We start from the raw sequence: 22,167 nt of genomic DNA, 5'->3' as shown, positions 1-22,167 counted from the left end.
GGTCGTCCTCATACCTAATGATACACAATGTTCTATGGTGAGGTAGTAACCAAGCCCCATCCATATTCATGTCAAGCTCGAAGAGGAGTGAGTTCACCTCGCTTTCGATGGCACGTGTGCGACCTCTTGTCATGGGTCCACTTGGTGCTTGATGAGTCGGTGTGGTGTCCATGGGGATGACCGAAGGATGCTCGCATCATCCCCCGCCCTTGGGAAAGTTTCTCCGTCGGATTGATAACCTCATCACATGGAAGGGAGATAGGTCCTTGACGTTGAAGATGTCGCTCACGTTGTACTTGTCGCGTGGGATGTCAATCTTGTAGGCATAGTCGTTATAGCGTGCTAACACCTTGAATGGTCCATCAGCGTGAGGTAGAAGCTTTGACTTGTGCTCGGTGGGGAAACGGTCTTTGCAAAGGTGTAGCCACACAAGATCTCGGAGGTTGAACACCATGGGGTGCTTGTTGGTGTTGAGCTTGGTGGCGAGGCTTTGCACTTGGTGTTCAATTGTGTGCCTTGTATCTTCATGCATCTTCTTGAGATAACTTACTCTTGCGCTCGCTTCCAAGTTCGATCGCTCTTGTAGTGGTAGCAAGAGGATGTCCAATGGTGACAATGGGTTGAAGCCATAGACCACCTCGAAGGGGGACTCACCGGTTGTAGAATGCCGTTCTCGATTATAGGCGTACTCGGCTATGGTCAAGCATTCTTCCCACTCCTTGATGTTTTTCTTGATCGACACGCAGAGGAGTGTAGATAGTGTCCGGTTGGTGACCTCCGTTTGGCCGTCGGTTTGTGGGTGATAGGCCGAAGAGAAGAGTACCTTGATTCCGAGCTTGGTGCATAGTGTCTTCCAAAAGTAGCTTAGGAACTTGACGTCGTGGTCCGATACAATCGTCTTGGGCACTCCATGTAGACGCAAGATTTTCCTAGAAAAGAGATTTGCAACATGTGAAGCATCATCTATCTTGTTACATGGAATAAAATGTGCCATCTTAGAGAAACGGTTGACAACCACAAATACATAATCTTTGCCGTTTTTGAGTTCTAGGCAAACCAAGCACAAAATCCATACTAATTTCTTCCCATGGTTGGTACGGGATAGGAAGTGGCATATGTAGACCATGAGAATGAGCTTGTGACTTAGCTTTGCAGCATGTGGAGCACCGGTTGGTGTAGCGTGCGACATCACGAAACATTTTTGGCTAATAGTACTTGGTGGAGAGCATGGCAAAGGTCTTGTCGCGGCCGAAGTGTCCCATAAGTCTTCCACCATGAGCCTCTTGCAAAAGCAACAAGCGAAGAGAAGACTCGGGTACAGAAAGTTTGTTAGCACGCATAAGATAGCCATCCTTGAGATAATATCGCTCCTGACCGAAGTGCTAGGGCGTGGAGCTACGGATCACAAACGAGCTTACCGAAGTGCTAGGGAGCATCAACAGGGCACTGCGAGCTCGGCAGACATGTATACGAGGCTAGGGGAGCTCAGCATCGACCAGTTCGCCGTTCATGGCAGACTGTAGAAGATTATGCAACAAACGATGTATTGATCGGGTGCACTATGCATGAATATATAAGTACATAGGGGAGCCACGTCCTCAACTATACATGGAAGGAGGAGGGCTTGTTGTATAAGAAATACACATGCAATATCTACATCTCAACACCCTCCCGTAGTCGAAGCGGCACCATGGTCGACGGAAAGACTGGATCGGAACTCCTCGAAGGACACAGTAGACAAGCCCTTGGTCATGATGTCAGCAAACAGTTGGGAGGTAAGGACATGTAGCACGCGTACATGACCAAGAGCTACCTACTCCCGAACGAAATGGATATCAATCTCAATGTGCTTGGTGAGTCGATGATGAACCGGGTTGGCGGAGAGGTAGACCGCGGAGACGTTGTCACAGTAGACAATCGTGGCCTTGTCAGCCGGAGACAAGAGCTCATGTAGAAGCCGACGAAGCCAGGAACACTCGGCGACGACGTTGGCGACGGCGCGGTACTCCCCTTCAGTGCTGGACCGGGAGACAACGGGCTACCGCTTGGACGACCAGGAGATGAGTGATGGTCCAAGATAGACGCAATAGCCGGAGGTCGAGCGGTGCGTGTCAGGGCAGCTGGCCCAGTCAGCGTCAGAGTAGGCAATCAAGTCCAAAGAGGTCGAAGCCTGAAGTGACAACCCGAGATCCAAGGTGCCTCAGATATAGCGAAGAATGCGCTTGACCGCGGTCCAGTGAGCATCACGAGGAGCATGCATATGGAGGCACACCTGCCGCACGGCGTACTGAAGCTCCGGACGAGTAAGAGTGAGGTACTGAAGAGCACCAACAATCGACTGGTAGAACGAAGCATCTGAAGCTAGAGAACCATCTGTGGCAGAGAGCTTGGCCTTCGTGTCGACAGGCGTGGCAGCTGGTTTGCAGTTAAGCATTCCGGCACGATCCAGAAGCTCATGAGCATACTTCCGCTGATGAAGAAAGAAGCCATCGGCTCGGCGAATAACCTCGATCCCGAGGAAATAGTGCAGAGGACCTAAGTTCTTAATGGCGAAGTCAGCACGAAGACGGTCAGTGAGCTGTCGAAGAAGAGCAGTTGAGCATGCTGTCAAGATGACATCGTCGACATAGAGCAGCAGGAAAGCAGTGGCATCGCCCTGGTTGTAGACAAACAGTGAAGCATCGGAGTGAGTGGAGCGGAAACCAAGCTGATGAAGAAACGCTGCGATGCACTGGTACCGAGCGCGAGGAGCCTGCTTAAGCCCATATAAGGACCGGGAGAGCAAGCACTAGTACAGCGAGCTCCTAAACAAACGGTTTTAACCCCTTTCCGCGACGGCATTTGGAACCGTCGTCAAGTGAGTGTGGGTGATAGGGGGGTCCTTCCCACATGACCCAGAAAACCGTCGGGGATATACCCTCCTGGCACACACGTTCGGCAAAATGAGGTCGTGTGCGACCGGCGAGCGCTCAAATACAGAAATACGTATAGTAGAGCTAAAAAAATACAATTATACGGCAAAATTGTTTCCAGTCACAAGTACATCCCACACATTCAGTCCCCGCTAAACGTTTCCGTTCGTATGTACATCCCACACAGTCGCTGCAAGGAAAACTTTCCGTTCACAGGTACATCACACACAATTTTTCCCGTTAAATCGTTTGCGTTATTAAATATATCACACACGGTCCATGGAAGAAACTGTGTGGCAAAGGCTTTCCATCACACATAGTTTTTATGTGGTAAACATTTGCGCAAGGTGGCCTAACGCAAACATTTTTCAAGAGAAAGTCGTATGTGATTGTTCATTGATCCAATAGGGTTTATTCCTAGAAACTGTGTGCGTTGGCTGAGGTCATCGCCCACGGTATTTTTTCAACAACCGTTTGCAATAGCAAAACTCAATTAGCAGGCTAATTCACCATCAGCAGGCTAATTATCTGATTATTCATAAACCATTTATTAATCTAATTGACATTTCATATTAAGCACACAATATATTTCATTTTCATAATTGAAATACATCAGAGTACAACATCATATAACTTCAGCACTCAGCTACCCCATTACACAACTACACCAGGACCAAGTTTCACTCAGCTAACCTTTCGAAATTAGCATCATAGACGGTACATAGACAAATGTATCTCATCTGGAAAACTGCTGAAGCAGAAGGAGAATATTGAGCCTTCATTGATGTTGATACGTCTCCAATGTATCTATAATTTTTTATTGTTCCATGCTATTATATTATCTGTTTTGGATGTTTAATGGGCTTTAATATGCTCTTTTATATTGTTTTTGGGACTAACCTATTAACCAAAGGCCCAGTGCAAATTGCTGTTTTTTTGCCTATTTCAGTGTTTTGCAGAAAATGAATATCAGACGGAGTCCAAACGGAACGAAACCTTCGCGAGGATCTTTCTTGGAACAAACGCAATCCAGGAGACTTGGAGTGGAAGTCAAGGAAGCAGCGAGGAAGCCACGAGGCAGGAGGGCGCACCCAGGGGGGTAGGCGCCCCCCACCCTCGTGGGCCCCTCGCAGCTCCACCGACCTACTTCTTTCGCCTATATATACTCTTGTACCCTGAAAACATCCAGGGGAGCCACGAAACCACTTTTCCACCACCGCAGCCTTCTGTACCCGTGACATCCCATCTTGGGGCCTTTTCCGGCGCTCCGCCGGAGGGGGATTCGATCACGGAGGGCTTCTACATCAACACAGTAGCCTCTCCGATGATGTGTGAGTAGTTTACCACAGACCTTCGGGTCCATTGTTATTAGCTAGATGGCTTCTTCTCTCTGTTTGGATCTCAATACAAAGTTCTCCTCGATCTTCTTGGAGTTCTATTTGATGTAATACTTTTTGTGGTGTGTTTGCCGAGATCCGATGAATTGTGGGTTTATGATCAAGATTATCTACGAATAATATTTGATTCTTCTCTGAATTCTTATATGCATGATTTAATATCTTTGCAAGTCTCTTCGAATTATCGGTTTAGTTTGGCCTACTAGATTGATCTTTCTTGCAATGGGAGAAATGCTTAGCTTTGGGTTCAATCTTGCGGTGCTAGATCCCAGTGACAGAAAGGGAAACGACACGTATTGTATTGTTGCCATCGAGGATAAAAAGATGGGGTTTATATCATATTTCTTGAGTTTATCCCTCTACATCATGTCATCTTGCCTAATGCATTACTCCGTTCTTATGAACTTAATACTCTAGATGCATGCTGGATAGCGGTTGATGTGTGGAGTAATAGTAGTAGATGCAGAATCGTTTCGGTCTACTTGACACGGACGTGATGCCTATGTTCATGATCATGCCTAGATATTATGCGCTTTTCTATCAATTGCTCGGCAGTAATTTGTTCACCCACCGTAATATATGCTATCTTGAGAGAAGCCACTAGTGAAACCTATGGCCCCCGGGTCTACTTTACATCATATAAGTTTCCGATCTATAATTCTCGTTTACTATCTATTTATTTTGCAATCTTTACTTTCCAATCTATACAACAAAAATACCAAAAATATTTATCTTATTATCTTTATCAGATCTCACTTTTGCAAGTGGCCGTGAAGGGATTGACAACCCCTTTATCGCGTTGGTTGCAAGGTTCTTGATTGTTTGTGCATGTACTAGGCGACTTGCGTGTAGTCTCCTACTGGATTGATACCTTGGTTCTCAAAAACTGAGGGAAATACTTACGCTACTTTGCTGCATCACCCTTTCCTCTTCAAGGGAAAACCAACGCATGCTCAAGAGGTAGCAGATGTTGAAGGTCTTTGTAACTTCAGGCCAGTGCCTGTGGATGATTGACCGTCCATCCTTCGTCCTCTTCAGGAACACTTCAATATTGAACCGTGGGTGTTGTATGAATACCTTCCTCGCCTCCTGACCATACAGGTGGTTTGAGAGGTAATCATCAGTGAACTGCTTTGGAAAGGCCTGAAAACAAGGATGTGCATAAATATCTTCTCTATATTGGAAATGGGGCAAAGGAATAAAAAAGTCAAGGTATAATAGTTAGTACCATCCTGTAGTGAACTGATGTCTTCTTCATTGTGCAGACAAAGATCTTGTTGTTTTTTGTCGCTAATTTCTTTATCCTAACAATCTTTCTGAGTTTCTTGACTTGACTGATATTCATGGACAACTCATTTCCCCATATGCGAAAAGGGTCGAACAGTGGGTCCCTCTGACAGTAGGGCCTACATGTGCAAGAACAAATTGTTAAAAACCTAAATATTAGAATGGTTCCTGCAATTGCACAATAATGTGTTATTAGACAACGGACCATGCACGTGCTAACCTCGATTGTAAACCTCAGTGCTTCCCATTGTTTCCCTGCAACACATATAAGGTAGTTAGTCATCAGGTTAAGTAAGGGTTCGCATGCTATCAGTAAAATATGTTGATGAAAAATAATCACATTGCAGATTCATCAGATTAATTCAAGCCACACGGAAAACCCATTTATCCAAACCAAGCATGATTAAGAACTAGGAAATATAGCACTTGTATATGTTTCTCATGTATTAAGTGCAGCTAAATTCGATTTATTCCTCACATGCACAACAATACAAAATTCTACCCACGACAATTGGACATCGCATTGCAGAATTGAACCAAGCAGTTAACTAAACACCACAGCAAATGGACCAAACATTAACTGAGCACCACATTGCACAATATAACACACTCCTAATAGAAGATCAGACAGTTAACCAAACAGTTAACTACAGCCAATTGAGCAATTGTATTTGTTTCTCATGTATTTACTACAGCCAAATTCAATTTATTCCTCACATGGTATACAATAACAGAATGCACCCACAACTATTGAACATCACATTGCAGAATTGAACCAAATAGTTAACTAAACACCACAACAGAAATGAACCAAATGTTAACTGAGCACCACATTGCACAATTTATAACCAAACCAAGCATGCTTGACAACTTGGAAATATAGCAATTGTATTTGTTTCTCATGTATTTTGTAAAGATAAATTCGATTTATTTCTCACATGGAAGACAATACAAAATTGCAGCCTGAAGAATTGAACATCACATTTGTAGAATTGAACCAAGCAGTTAACTGAAGACGGCAACTAATTAACAAATAGTTAATAAGTGAGCACCACACTGCACGACATATAGAACATATACACTAGAGCAACAGATTACATGGTAAAATTAGATAGCTCAATTCACTAGAATTTGTGAAGGAAAGGCAGGAGCAGCACACGCAACGGGTAAACCGAGCATGCTTAACCGGCATAGCTAGCAAATGGCAAGGTGCTCATTCAAGATCTGGGGGTCGGCACGAATGGCAGCCATCGCGACCTCATCCGCGCGTGCGGCCGCGATTTGCTTCTTCGCTGCCAAATGCTCCTTGAGGTCCTGGCTATACTGCGTGCACCATGGCTTAGGCCAGCGCTTATTTGGTGGAGGGGTCGGTGATTTGGGTGGAAGGTGTCGTGCTCGCGCCGGCGGTCGGGGCATGTGGGATGTGGAAGGAGGAGGAGGATGGGGGTCGGGTGTGGATTACCTGCCTGGATAGGCGAGGCCGAGGAGCGTGAAGGAGGGTCACCGGCGAGGCGGCGGCGGCGCTGCAAGCAAGGAGTGAAGGTTTCAACTTGGAAAGGAAGGAGGAAAGAGGGGAAATGTGGCTTTTGGTAAGGGGGAGGGGGCGGGGAGGTAGATATTTCTGCGGAAGCCGAAAATTTGGAATCGCTTCAGCGAAAAAACTGGCGCGCAAAGTGTCATCAGACACGGTCCCTTATTCAGAACCGTGTACGATATGTGAACATCACAAACGATTCAGTTAGCTTAACCCGTGTGTGTTGAGTTTGAACGTCAAAAATTTTGGTTCGAATTTCCCTGGTTACAGTGGTCATCCACGTCATTGCATAATTTGGGTACACAAAGGAGACTAACTTCTTAATCGAGCATGTTCAGCAATTAAACAGAGCTAATTGACCTAAATATTACTCTAAAAAATTAAAGACCGGCGCTCTTAATTAAACAAAACAAAGAGTACTACTACCGCTGGTGCTCGTCGATCTCCGCCGCCGCCTCCATGTCCAGCTCGCGCCCGACGGTCTCCTGGGGAAGGGGCTCCATGGCATCAATTGCACATACTCGGCAAGCATCTCGCCATCCGCGTCCGCCATATCTTTGGAATAGGCCGCCACGAGCTGGGCGTGGGCGGCTGCGATCTGGGCTCTGGCAGGCTCCATCGTGGCAAGGTATGCCGCGCAGGAACGGACGGCTGTTCGAACTCTCTCGGCGATTGCCAGCTCTTCGGCCGTGGGTTGCCGATCGTTGTCGGAGAAGCTTCGTTGGATTTGTGCGGTGACCGCCACGAGCTGGGCGTGGACGGCCTCGACATGGTAGTGGGCGGCCTCCATCAGGGCTAAGGCCCCCACGGCGGAACAGACAGCTGCTGTGCCGCTCTCGCCAGTTGCTATCCCCGAGGCAGATGCTGCTGCCGCCGCCTGAGAAGCAACAGCGTCCGTTTGGGCTGCCTTGGCCGCTCGGACGCAGACTGTGGTCGCCCTCACGAAGCTTGTTAGCACGCGCCTGGCAGCTGCGTCTCGCCAGAGTGGGCCGCCGAAGCTGCCCTCACGATGTGGGTCCACGTCCCCATCTTTCACCGGCGACGAATGAACAGTGAAATGATATTTGGGGAGTGAGCTAGTGTGCTTGACACGCCGGCTGTGGACTGTAGCCGACACACCTTCTCTCGTAAGCCATAGGCGTACTATACACCGATGGTGCTCCAAGATATTTTGTGCTGCATCTCACATGGTTGGTGATAATAAACTGTGTGCGATCTACTTGATTTATCGTCTTGATCATTTGAATTACGTAATGGGGTCACAACTACAAAGGATGGTGTTTGAATTGTTAGAACTTTTATCTGCAGTGAACATGCAACTATAGGTGTGTCGTCAAAAAAATTGGAATTATTCAGGGTTCGTTTATACATTTTTATACATTAACTGGGTTTTCCAGGCATTTTATGCGCATAAATTCAAATCTGAACTACATGCACATGCTCCAGTGCATATAAACTGATTGAAAAATCAAATATGTGTCCTTGGTTGCATGCTTAGGTCCCATGCAAGAAATGGGAATGAATTTCAAACACGAGGGCACCGTTGATTACCGGCAAAACATTGAGATACCTGGTTTCTAAATTCTAGTAAATCCAAAACTCGTCTGAAATTCATGAAACTTGGCATGCTATCATGGAGCGGCATCAACATTCCGTGGTAAATTTTTTGTCCCATCTGGGGATGGTTTGGGTATAAGCTTCTCACAGACCAGAGCTTCTCACAACAAGCGTGATGGTTTCGGTAGGGAACGTGCCACCTTTGGGGACGAAACGATATCCGTTGCCTCTTATTGCTTTCAAAATTTGCCGAGTGTCAACATAGAACAACAAGAATGTTGTGTTCAATTTTGTAATTTTTCGGGGTTCGTTTGGACATTTTTATAGATTAACTGGGTTTTCCAGGCATTTTATGTGCATAATTCAAATTTGAACTACATGCACATTCTCAAGTGCATATAAATTGGTTGAAAAATCAAATCTATGTCCTTGGGTGCATGCTTAGGTCCAATGCAAGAAATGGGAATGAATTTCAAACACCAGGGCACCGTTGATTGCCGGCAAAACATTGAGATGCCTGGTTTTTAAATTCTAGTAAATCCAAAACTCGTCTGAAATTCATGAAACTTGGCATGCTATCATGGAGCGGCATCAACATGCCATGGTAAATTTTTTGTCCCATTTGGGGCAGGTTTGGGTATATGTGCATCTCACAAACCAGAGCTTCTCACAACAAGCATGATGGTTTTCGGTAGGGAACGTCCCACCTTTGGGGACAAAACGATATCCATTGCCTCCTATTGCTTTCAAATTTTTTTCTCGTGTCAACATAGAACAACAGGAGTGTTGTGTGAATTTTTGTGATTTTTCGGGGTTCGTTTGGACATTTTTATGCATTAACTGAGTTTTCAATGCATTTATGTGCATAATTCAAATTTGAACTACATGCACATGCTCCAATGCATATAAATTGGTTGAAAAATCAAATCTGTGTCCTTGGGTGCATGCTTAGGTCCCATGCAAGAAATGGGAATGAATTTCAAACACTAGGGTACCGTTGATTGTCGGCAAAACGTTGAGATGCCTTTTTTTGAATTCTAGTAAATCAAAAACTCGTCTGCAATTCATGAAACTTGGCATGCTATCATGGAGTGGCATCAACATGCCGTGGTAAATTTTTTGTCCCATTTGGGGCAGGTTTGGGTGTATGCTTCTCACAAATCGGAGCTTCTCACAACAAGCATGATGGTTTTCGGTAGGGAACGTCCCACCTTTGGGGACGAAACGATATCCATTGCCTCTTATTGCTTTCAAATTTTTCTCGTGTCAACATAGAACAACAGGAGTGTTGTGTGAATTTTTGTGATTTTTCGGGGTTCGTTTGGACATTTTTATGCATTAACTGAGTTTTCAATGCATTTATGTGCATAATTCAAATTTGAACTACATGCACATGCTCCAGTGCATATAAATTGGTTGTAAAATCAAATCTGTGTCCTTGGGTGCATGCTTAGGTCCCATGCAAGAAATGGGAATGAATTTCAAACACTAGGGCACCGTTGATTGCCGGCAAAACATTGAGATGCCTGGTTTTTAAATTCTAGTAAATGAAAAACTCGTCTGAAATTCATGAAACTTGGCATTCTATCATGGAATGGGACCCGACATGCTGTGGTATTTTTCGTGTCCATTTTGAGAGAAGGTGCACTCGAATAATGACAGCCAACAAAGGCATTTTTAAAAAATAGTGCCACTTTAATATCTCAAACGTTTGTATAATTCAAACTGTGTGCGTTCTATAAACCATTCACGTGACGCCACGTGTCTTGGTTTTAATGGCTGTAGGAGGTGCCGTACGGACAGCTGCTTGACCTTGACTGAATGGGAGGCGTGCGAGCGCCATCCAGTGCGTAGGCTGACCGAGTGGCGTGCAAGCTGTCCTCGAGTGCGCAGGCTCACCGGGAAGCGTGCGAGCTGTATGCTACGCAGGCTCACTGGGAAGCGAGCCCTTTGACTTCCATGGCCTCCCGCCTTGCTTGCATCCTCTCCATTAATGGCGCCCAAGCCACAGTTTAATTCGCTTTTTAAATATAAAACATAATTCGCTTTTTAAATATAAACACTCATCGCAAACATTTTTGTTAGAACACCCGTATGCAAACCGACAGCTTCCCAGGAAGCCAAGAGAAAATGTGCCGAGCAGGATTTCTGCAGCTCTTGATCGCAAACGTTTTAGATAGAACACCCGCATGCAAAGTGAGAGCAGCGCAGGATTTGTGCATCCCTTCAACGCAAACGGTTGTTTTGGATGACCCGTGTGCAACCACGTACAAACAATTTGGTAAGATTTGCATATGTCATATTGGGTATGTTGCCATTTGTCAAACTGGAAAGATTTATATTTGTTGATCTAGTAACGTTGCCATTTGTCAATCCTTGTAACACTGCGATTTGTCAAAATATGCAGCTAAAAATCATTAGCACTATGTAATTTTTGCAACTAAAATTCAGTAATTAAGCATAGATTTCATTCATAGATTAAGCAGTCGTTCTTAATTTATACAAACAGTTCAACTCGACAGCTGAACAGACCAAACATCTCCCCAATTGTTGCCAACCACGTATTGAAATAGCTAGTTCACCTATATATACTAGCTAATTTTAAGTACCTTGTACAGTTTGACCACACATCTATAGTCAGATGAACTGAACAAAATAGCCCCTAACGGAGGGGCTTTGTGCTACTTCCGGCAGCCTCTGCTCTGCCGAGCGCGCTCAGTAAGAGGAAGAGGAGGAGGAGGAGGAGCCTACCGATGAGCTAGACAAATGCAATACGGTGCCTACCGCTGCAGCACGTTCAGCGACGCTCGCCAGCTCGAACGCCCACTGCCACTCCAGACGATCCCTCTCGAAGCTGCTAGACTGCTCGTAGATCTCCTGATTCCTCGCCTCTGCGTCGACGTGTGCTGCGGCCACGACTGCGGTAAGGCTCTTTGCGTGCTCGACGAGGCGCTCCTCCTCCTCCCGCAGGAACTCGATGTAGCGCGCAAGGTCCCTGGCGCACGTGCGGGCCTCCACCTCTGCCTCCCTCCTTCGGGCAGCGGTGGCGGAGTGGGTGATGATCCCGGCGGTCAACAGTGGGTTGACAGCCACGGCGGCCGACGATGGGGTGGCGGCCACGACCAGCACCTCCCGCCTTCGGGCCACGGTGGCGGAGCGGGTGATGGTCACGGTGGCCTGCAGTGGGGTGGCGGCCACGACGGCGGAGTGGGAGATGGCCCTGGCTTTCGACAGTTGTGTGGCGGCAACGGCGGCTGGCAACAGCTGCCGACGGGCAGCGGCGGCGGAGCGTGTGGTGGGTGTTCCGCGCACACCCAATAGGGACGCCACGCGCACTACACTACGCCGAGGACTGCGCCGCCGCCGCGGTGTAGCCTCCTAGCTGGAGCTATCCTCTAATGACGGCGGAGTGGCTGAGCGATGACGACGGACCGGTGCCATTGGCGATTGTGGGAGAAGCAGACGAGATAAGCTACAGGGAGGAAGGGGAAAATGTGACGCAAGACTCGCCGCCCGTGAGGGTTTTTATAGTAGGCCGGTAAGCATTGGGATTTTGGGGGATTTCACCGAGTCGGGCGGGAAGCTTGCGCGGGAACCTGCGAGGTTGCACGGGAACGGGCTCACCGACGATTCATTGGCGCCACCGTTTGGCCAAAAGAATGCCCCCGTGCGCTGCGCAAGTTTGCGCTTTAAGCCGTCTGCGGCAGCGGGGTGACAAGACGTGCGAGAGGAGGACGAGAGGACACGTACACATACAGTTAATAAAAAAAACGTTTGCGATTTAATTACCTACTATACCCCCGTCCTGGTTTATAAGTAGGATTTAACTAATAAAATACGAATGCATGTCGCCAAAGATTATATCGTTGGAGTCATATTTGAACATAGTTTACAGCTATACAATTTTTGTAACATGCATTAACACTTTTTTGGTTAAATTTAAGGTTATATACCAGCAAGCATTTGCCCGCAACACACACAGCTTATTCCATCACAAACAGCTTGGATGGATCAACTGTATGCCACGTATTGCACACACAACTCTAATCTGATTCGTGCTTCATGTCTCCGACATCGCTCGCACAGTTCGTCTTATTTGCCACGTATCACTGTGCCGTCCTCTGCTCGCGTCCATCGGCAAGCTCTACTCGCCGTTAGGCGCCGCAGCGCGCTGTGCTTGCCGTTAGGCACCGCGGTGCGCTCTGTCACGTGCGTTGGCGCGCTCTGCTCGCGTCCGTCGGCGCGCTCAGCTTGTGGACAAATTTTCCTTGCGCGTTCAACTTTAAGATTATATATATATGGTTGATCGCCGTTGAGGCGACCGCGGAGCGCTTTGCTCGTGTCCCTCCACGCGCGCTCTGCCAGCGGTTGGGCGTGCGCACGATCACGTCGAGGGCCCCATATGCATGCGGTTGCGCCGCGCGCGTTGCCACACGATGCAGTTACGTGCGGCACGATGGAGTTACGTGCTGCAAATTAGAACTGCCATCAGGGCCTGCCGATATTCCTGGCCGTCCGGCTTCCCCTTTATTACCCGCGGCCATTATAACCTTAGTCTCTTCAACCTTTCGATCGCGCCCCTCAACACAACAAGCACACCCACGAGGACACATAGAGAGGGGATGTCCAGCGGCGACCGGCCATGGTGGACGACTACATCAACAGCGTTGAGCAGTTGCTTGCCGGAGACAAGTACAAGGTGGTCGGCATCGACCTCTAGTACAGCGCCGGTCGTCCCGGCATAGATTAGAAGGTTGCTGTGGCCCAGTTGTGCGTGCGCCATCATGTCCTCATCTACCACTACTCCATGGCCACAGAGCCTTGCGATTGTTTCAACAGGTTTGTCAACAGCACTGACTACAAGTTCACCACGGTGGAAACCACCAACGATGTAAAAGCGCTCAGTGTTACGGGCTTGGCCTACAAGAACCTTGTCGAAATCCATAACCACTACAGGGTCTGGGGTAGCACGAAGAATGACTCCCTGGTCAAACTCGCCTCGGCCATCATCGACCCCTACTACGAAAAGATGAAGCAGGATGCCCAGAGAACAAGTCCCGTATCCTGGCACGGGGTCTGCATGCGGCAACTGGATGAACCTCACCTCAGGTTTGCGGCCAAGAGCGTGTACACATGCTACGAGATGCACAGGCAGATCGTTGACATGAGGAAGTGCTTCGTTACCCAAATCGACGAGCCCTGATCGAGCCACAAGCAGAGCAAGCGTCACAAGAAGTAGATGATGATCAGATGATCGTTTATGCTAGTTAATCATGCATGTAATATATAGTTTACTTTATTGGTGTGCGGAAATGTCTTGTGTGTAGTAGCCACCTATGTAATTATGCATGTAATAGTTTACTTTGGTGTGTGCGAATTCCATGGTTGTAGTAGCCACATATATATAGGGATGGACAATTCTGTTACCCATAACAGAATATTATTCGGTTACCCCTCGGCCCTATATAGGCGCGACGCGCAGACCACCGTAGAATCCCCCCGACCCAGCCCGAACCCAACCTGCCTTCTTTCGCCGGAGGCAGCCATCGTGGGCGAGCGAGCGACAGCGATAGCCGGAGTGAGGGAGCCCACGACGCCGTGACTGGCCAGCGATGGATCCGCCGCGGCCATCCCTTCCTTGGTGACGGATCCAATGACGGGGCCGTGATCCCCGCCTCCTGCCTCCCTCCGTCGCCGGGGCTCCTTCGCCGGGCCCGTGGTCCCTGCCTCCTGCCTCCCTCCATCGCCGGGGCTCCTTCGCCGGGCCCATAGTCCCCGCCTCCTGCCTCCCTCCGTCGCCGGGGCTCCTTCACCGGGCCCGTGGTCCTCACATCCTGCCTCCCTCTGTCGCCGGGGCTCCTTCGCCGGACCCGTGGTCCTCGCAAGCCGCTGCCTTCCCGGACCTCGTCGTCAGACGTCCACCACAAGCAGCAGCGTCGTCGTCTCCCCAAGCTCCTTGCCTGCATCAATGGCGCCGCCTCCCAAGAACATGCGAGTACGCAGCCCACGAAAGGAAGAAGAAGTCAGATCCAAAAACATGCCAATGGAGGTGATGTCTGCTTCCCACCCTAATTTTCCTCAAAAATTGAATCAGTTTATCAGTCCTGCTATGAAGAAGATTCAGTTTAAAAAATGCACACACTATGCTCTGCCTACATGTTGCACTATCAGATTCATCAGTACTACATGTTCCTATGATGCAGAACCTGATAGTACATCGCAAATGCTTGCATCAGTTCATTACACCCCTGCCACCTGAGACACAATTTGGATGTCGAGGTTACTGTCAGTACCTCTAATATGCTAGCTTCAGTTCAAGCCAATAAAACATAAACTTATGCATCAGTCCAAGTAGCTACTAGGCTTTATATAAGGTTCCGCTACCACTACAAGTTGAATGATTTTATTTCTAATAGTACATGCCGTGTAGTTGCGTCAGTTCGAACTAGTGAAAGAATGTTGTTGAAAAAAATATACACTTGTTACACAGTAAGTTCAATGATACATAAACTAGGAGTACTTCTAGTGTAGTTGCATAAGTTATAGATGAACAAAAGAGAAGACATGCATCAGTTTTATATATATGCATATCCATACATCTATGAAGTTCAATGTTCAATTTGCAAGTAGTGCACCAAATGTTTATGCATCAGTTATGTGCTAAAAATCAGTACATCAGTTGTTCAGTCTTGAACATGTACGTTCATCAGTTCGACTGGAAACTAAACCAGATACAAAATAGAGAACAAAGTTTAATAACGACCAGCGATGCAAGTTCAACTTGTACATTGCCTTCAGTGCATGACATGTTACCCATAGCATGTATATGAGAAAAATGCAGAAAAGATTAATCCCAAAATTGTTGAATGTCATTGCAGAAGCATGCAAGGCGGCACACGCAGCGAGAGTTTGATGAGCCAAGAAGATATGGGGCACCGCCTGGTTGGGTAACACCAGAAATAGCACCTGGATACTTCAACAATACAGGCAGATTTCAAGCAACACCAGAATCATCAGAAGCGCGACAGGTTCTTCTATGCAGCAAACACCAATATCTGGGAATACAAGCTTTGCCACTGATGGGTTGCAACAAGGTCAACAATTTCCCCAACGACAAATGTTTTCCTTCCCTAGTGCATGCAGAAAGGCAAGGACACACATGCTTCCACCAGTCGCTCCATCTTCATCAATCATCCGTGCTGCAAAAGCGGCTGCGACGGGAAGACCAAGCCGAAGAAAACAGAAATTTTGGCCACTCTAGCAGGATGCAAAGTACAAGATATGAGCCATATAGACAGGAGCAACCTCACAACGAATCTGAGGGGTGACAGCCGTACAATGAGAGACGGAGACCTTCGTCAACATTGCTTCCTCCAAGAGATGCATTGCTGCATGTGCCAAGGGTGACACCACCCGTGCCCATACACCAGGGTGAACAACAAACACCTGAGGTAGCACAGAGCTATACACATGTAAGTATCCATTCAGAAAAAAACATACAAGCACAGTCCATACCATGGTAGTCTGACCACCCCATCTAACATTTTCATAACTGCGTTTTTGTTTGCTCACTGTTGCGTGCAGCCACCTAACATTGAAGCTTACGTTCTGCCAAGGCTAGAGATGCGCTCTTTCCAAGAAGCAAAGAACTTCTACAACGTCTATGCAAAGCACGCGGGTTTTGCTGTCAGGGAAGGCCCCAAGTTTAAGACCAGAGCCTACCTTTATTGCACGTGCTATGGAGTCTATGAATCGAAGGTGTCAGAAGCAAATAGACAGCGGAACAAGACGACAGCCAGGACTAACTACGGGGCTAAAATGAGGCTGAAGAGGGAAAAGGATGGAACATTTGTCGTAAAAGAGATAGTCTGGGAACACAACCACAGGCTACAGCTCACTCCGCAAATGCTTGTCTTCTTGCACTCCCACAAAAACTTTGACAAAAAAATCTTGGAGTACGTCAAGTACCTGCAGTTCAAAGGCATCGAACACGCGCAAATCATGAGCATACTGGGCGGTGATGACCCCGGTAGCTACTTCCTCGAAATGAATGCCAAAGACCTGATTAACCTGTAAGTACAAACTTGTTCTCCTCCCATAAACCACCTCCGTCTTTTTTCCTCTGTCAGTACAAACATATTACGCAACGCATGACCTGACGCCAGTTCAACATGCATTTTTAAATGAACTTTTAATATGCAGCAAAGCAAAGAATTCAAGGATTGATGATGTGGACGATGTCCTAAATACTATCAACTTCTTTAGGGAGATGAGAGCTATAAACAGGGAATTCTTCTGTGACATGCAACTGGATGAGTCCGACAGAGTTAAGAACATATTCTGGGCGAACACAAGCTGTCGAGGGGCCTATCAGGACTTTGGTGACTGCATAACATTTGACACCACATATAAGACCAACAAGTACCATATGCCACTTGGGGTGTTTGTCGGTACTAACAACCACTTACAGACTACATTCTTTGGTTTCGCCCTGATAAGAGATGAGGATGCAGATTCATTCAGATGGCTGTTCAAGACATTTTTAAGGTGCATGAGAGGAAGGCTCCTACATGCATCCTCACAGGTACAACCGCCAAAACCACCCCCAACCACCACCCCCCCAAAAGGAAAATAACACAGTAAAAATGTTGTGTCAGTTCTATTGTTATATATGCACCACCATCTGCTGACCACTCCATGTCTCTTTTCTCATTACCAGACCAGTGCCTGGCAATGGCTTTGGTGATCCCAGATGCTTTTGGGAACACGGTACACAAGCTGTGCCGCTGGCACATTATGAAGAAGTACAGGGAACACCTCGCATACCTGTACTACCTCCACGAAGACTTTAAGGATGAATTCACATCAATCCTCAACTGGCCCCTCATGCCAACTGAGTTTGAGGCTGCCTGGAAAAGACTCATGGATAAGTACAACCTCCATGATGATGCCACGATGGTGGCCATGTGGAAGGAGCGTGAGAGATGGATATCAGCCTACTTCAAAGAAATTTTCTGCGCCAAAATGACATCCACACAACAAAGTGAGAGCAATGAACTATGTGCTCAAGAAGAACTTCGTAAGTAAGAGACAAAACCTACACTGGTTTGTCAGCCAGGTAAACTCCTGCGTCAAAACAAGGAGGCAAACAGAGAACTAGGAGACAATGGGTAACTGGGTATAGCTCTATCACCTGTCGTAAGACAAAAATAACATGCTTACTAAAGTAAAACATTATTAGTTAGACAATTTTTTGCTGTGAGAAAACTAATAATTTGGTCATCATTCTTGCATGTGCAGAAGGAACAAAACACGCTGACCTTCTATGAGTTTGACACCCAGATGGCAAAGGTTTACTCACGAGCCACAGCAAGATCAGAAATAGGCTAAAACTAAGCACACTCTTCACGGCGACAGAGATGGAAGAGCCCACAAAGTACCTCGTGCGCTACAACAACCCGCAAAAACTGTCTGTGTGGGCTCAGCACGCGTTCCAGGTGGTTGCAGACCCCGTGGGAGAAACATATGAGTGCGAGTGCAGGCTATGGGACCACACAGGTGAGGACTAAAAAAAGATGTTAAATACTGTACTACTTTTTTTTGCAAAGTTTTTGCTCGAATGAAATGACAAAAAACATGCACCTCTTCCAAAAAAATACAGGTCTTTTCTGCGTGCATGTCCTGTGCATGATGCAGACAATTAAGGCTGCCAGCGTTCCAGAGAAATACATCCTCAGGAGATACACCAAACGCCCGAACATCCAACCAACATCAATAGAAATGATTTGAGGACAGTAGCGTCAAACCAGGCATCCCAATACTGCATTGAAAGCTCACTGCTGACGCTGAACATGAGGGTGCACAAAAAAATCTTGAGAAGGCAAGAGCAAATGGTGAGGTCATGGGTCGTCATGGACAAACTTGAACAAGAACTCGATGCCATGCATTCTACTGAAAATGGAGGTGACGCGGACAATGAAGCCATTGAGCAGGATATTGCTACAATGTTATCCGAGATGAACCATCTGGGAGCTATTGACCCGTTCGACAACGAGGAAGAGGAGCAACAACAACCAGAGCTTGCCCATGTGCACACTCAAGAGCACCAACATGCTCACATGCAAGATCATGAGCTTGATGGTGCTGTAGGCGAACGACATGACAACAGGACATCCTACCAGCAGTAGCAGGAAAGGGTGATTAAACCACCCATATTCTCAAACACAAAGGGGAGGAAGAGTAGGACGCAAGCAGCGAAAGCAGCAGCCAAAAAGCCGCCACGCCCCATCAAGCGCGTGGAATTTGGCCCGGACGGCAAACCTCTCAAGATAAGGGCATGCGAATTCTGCAACATCGTGAGCAACCATAATTACCGCACATGCCCACTGTCAACAAGCAAACGCTGCACAAGGAAATTGGAGCTGCCCAGGTTTCTACCAATGGACACGACACACGTAACAGCTACACTTGCCGCAAGTGTGGGGGAACTGACGGACATAATGCCCGCACGTGCAAAGTGGGCAAGGAGGTCAGTGGCGCTGAACAGAAACATGGCAAGGTACAAAGTTCCAAAAAATCAAAAGAAGAGGATGAAGAAGAAGAGTTTGACGAGAATGACGACCAGTCAGACAAAGACAACGAAGATGACAGTATCGGGGACGAGGAAACTGAAACTGACGATGAAGCTGCCAAGGCTCAACTAGGAAAGGGCGTCGGCAAGGGACAACATTCGGGGCCAGTTAGGAGGAGCTCAAGACTGAACAATCCATAGTGCTTATGCTGCTGCGTCAACTGAAAAATAAGCTTGTAGTCTCAGTTGCCTCAGTACACAATGAGGAAACATTTTAGAAACACTGTCGTTACCAAAACTTATCTAGCTTTATCGTCGATTTCTCGATCAGTACTATAGTTAAGATATAATTTCTGATTTGTGCCCGCTGGACCAGTGACATTATTATGTAAACCATTTGATAATCCTTTTGAATGCAGTCACAAATATATTTGAAAAAACTTATCTGGATTTATCTGACGCAAACACTACTGTCAACCAGTAACCCAGCAAAAAAATGTTAAGGAAAATCTAAACCCTCACACACATCAGTACTGATATTTCTCACTCGTCAGTAGAAGGCAGAGTAACCAAACAGTTCAATCACCAGTCCAAGTACCCACAGTAGAGAAGTACAAACCTCCATCATCACCAACCCTGACACGTGCAAGTGGGATAAGCAGCTGATAAGTACAGCTTGACAAGACGGATCAGTGCGACAGTAAAATGACATCGTCACCGACCCTGAGACGAGCAAGTGGGATAAAGCAACTGATAAGTACAGCTTGACAAGACTACTCAGTTCGACTAGATTAATACCCTGGCAAAGAAATTGGCTTGGACGGTTAGTTCTTCCAGGCCACCGCCCGCGCCACCCACTGGGCGGTTGCCACAAGGGAGTGCAAACGGCGACCCCACGACCACTACCACCACGTCCCCGACGAACCGCCTCCCCCGCGCACTCAAAGAAGCCCCAAAAATCGACTCCATCTCTGCCTCATTCACAGAACCACCATTGCCGCTTCCATCTCCACTGCACACAAACCCGAAACTTCTCTCTCACAAGCCCACAGTCCCCGGAGGAAGGCGATGGCGGAGGAACCGTCTGCCAAGCGTCATCATGGCGAGCCGTCGGACAAGAGCAGCAACCTCGTCGACGTTCACGTCCCCGACGAGAAGCGCGAGTACACCGAAACCCTCACAGGGGTTGAGCTCCACGACAAAGAGACGCTGGAGATCGTCTGCACCAGCGAACCAGACAAGGCCGACGAGGTGATCTCCAGGCTCTGGAGGAAGCTTGGCGGCATGCGTCGTAGGATCGTCGGCGTTGGTGTGCACTACACCAGCGAAGATGAACCTCCCCAGATGGCAGCAGTCCTGTAGTTGTGCGTCGAGGAACTCTGCTTGGTGTACCATATCACAGCGGCCACAAAATGGTAACCCATACTACTGTTCATTCATCGGTTGTACTAGTACTGCTCCCCAAAAAATTCCATCAAACTTTTCCCAACTAGATGAACTACTATAGTTTGTGAAGTGGATGCATGAGTACATGTTTCTCAAGTTACATGCATTTCTGAAATTGTGAAGTGGATTGTTTCACTAGATTAGCATATGAAATTATTGCACTATATTAGCATCTGAAAGATGTTTCACCAAATTAATTTCTGAACTTGATGTACTAGCATAGATTCTGATCTTGATGCACTAGTATAGTTTATAGAATTGATGTATTAAAAGATGTTTGGTGAAGCGGTATAGGTCCATATCTTGATGCACATGTTTGTCAAATTAATTTCTGAACTTGATATAGAATTCATGCACAAAGATGTATCAAGCACTGGTATAGGTCTTTTATTCAACAAAAAAGAAAACTGCATTTGCCCTGTTTGGTTCATCTGTTTAATTAGTACAGTATCCTGAAACTTTCATCAAACTTGTTTCCCAACTAGACGTACTAGTGTGATTTGTGAAAGTGGATGCACTACTGCATTTTCTCAAGTAGATAAATGTTTTTTTGAACCTGATGCACTGGATTACTATTTGGAAAATCTTGCAGAAGATTAATTTCTGAAGTTGATGTACTAGTGTAGTTTCTGATCTTGATCCGATAGTGTAGTTTATGTACTCGATGTATTAAAAAGATGTTTTTGAACTTGATGTAGTGAAGTATTCTCTGAATTTGGTCTAACTTTGTTTACTAGTTTTTGAAGTACATTCATCCATTATTTATGCTACATAAACATCTACTTCATGGATTCATCGCTTGTAAAACAAAACAAAAATGAATAATTCAAACATCAAAAGTAATGCTAATTTTCAAAATGTCTCTCCCCTTGCAGGCCCAAGCGCCTGAACAACATGCTGCAGCATGAGAGCTTGTTCACATCTACCGGTTTCAGCATTGAAAGTGACAAAGAGAAGCTGAAGATGTACGATTTGGAGATCAACCCCAACAAGTTCATCGACATTCAGCGCAAGTGGAGAGTTCCATACACCGGAAAAAAGTACGACTCCTTGACTGATGTTGCAGCCAGCGTCATCAACCCATTCTACAAAGGCATGAAGAAGAACATCGACACGCGGGAAGACCACAAACTGTGGGGGATCAGCCCGCTGCCAGACAACCTCATCGAGTACGCATGAGTAGATGCGTACGCCGCGTACAAGTCATGGAACATGATCGACTACATCACAGATGGTTGGGAATTTGCAAAAGAGCGGGAGGCTGAGAAATTCTACGACCACCCCTATTGCCCCTTTTAGGGATCAAGATACATCAGAGCCTGCCTTCGTTTTCCTTCCGCTTGTGCTTGCCTTTTATCTTGTTGTTTCAAATTAGTAGTTTGCTCTTGTTGGGTTGAACCAGTATGATTATGTCGTGCTTGTCATGGTTGAACAAGTTTACTTATGTCATCAAGTACAATGTTT

This window comes from Triticum aestivum, chromosome 2D, assembly GCF_018294505.1.
Source record: "Triticum aestivum cultivar Chinese Spring chromosome 2D, IWGSC CS RefSeq v2.1, whole genome shotgun sequence".
NCBI classification, from domain to species: domain Eukaryota; kingdom Viridiplantae; phylum Streptophyta; class Magnoliopsida; order Poales; family Poaceae; genus Triticum; species Triticum aestivum.
Note: the sequence above shows the minus strand (reverse complement) of the source record.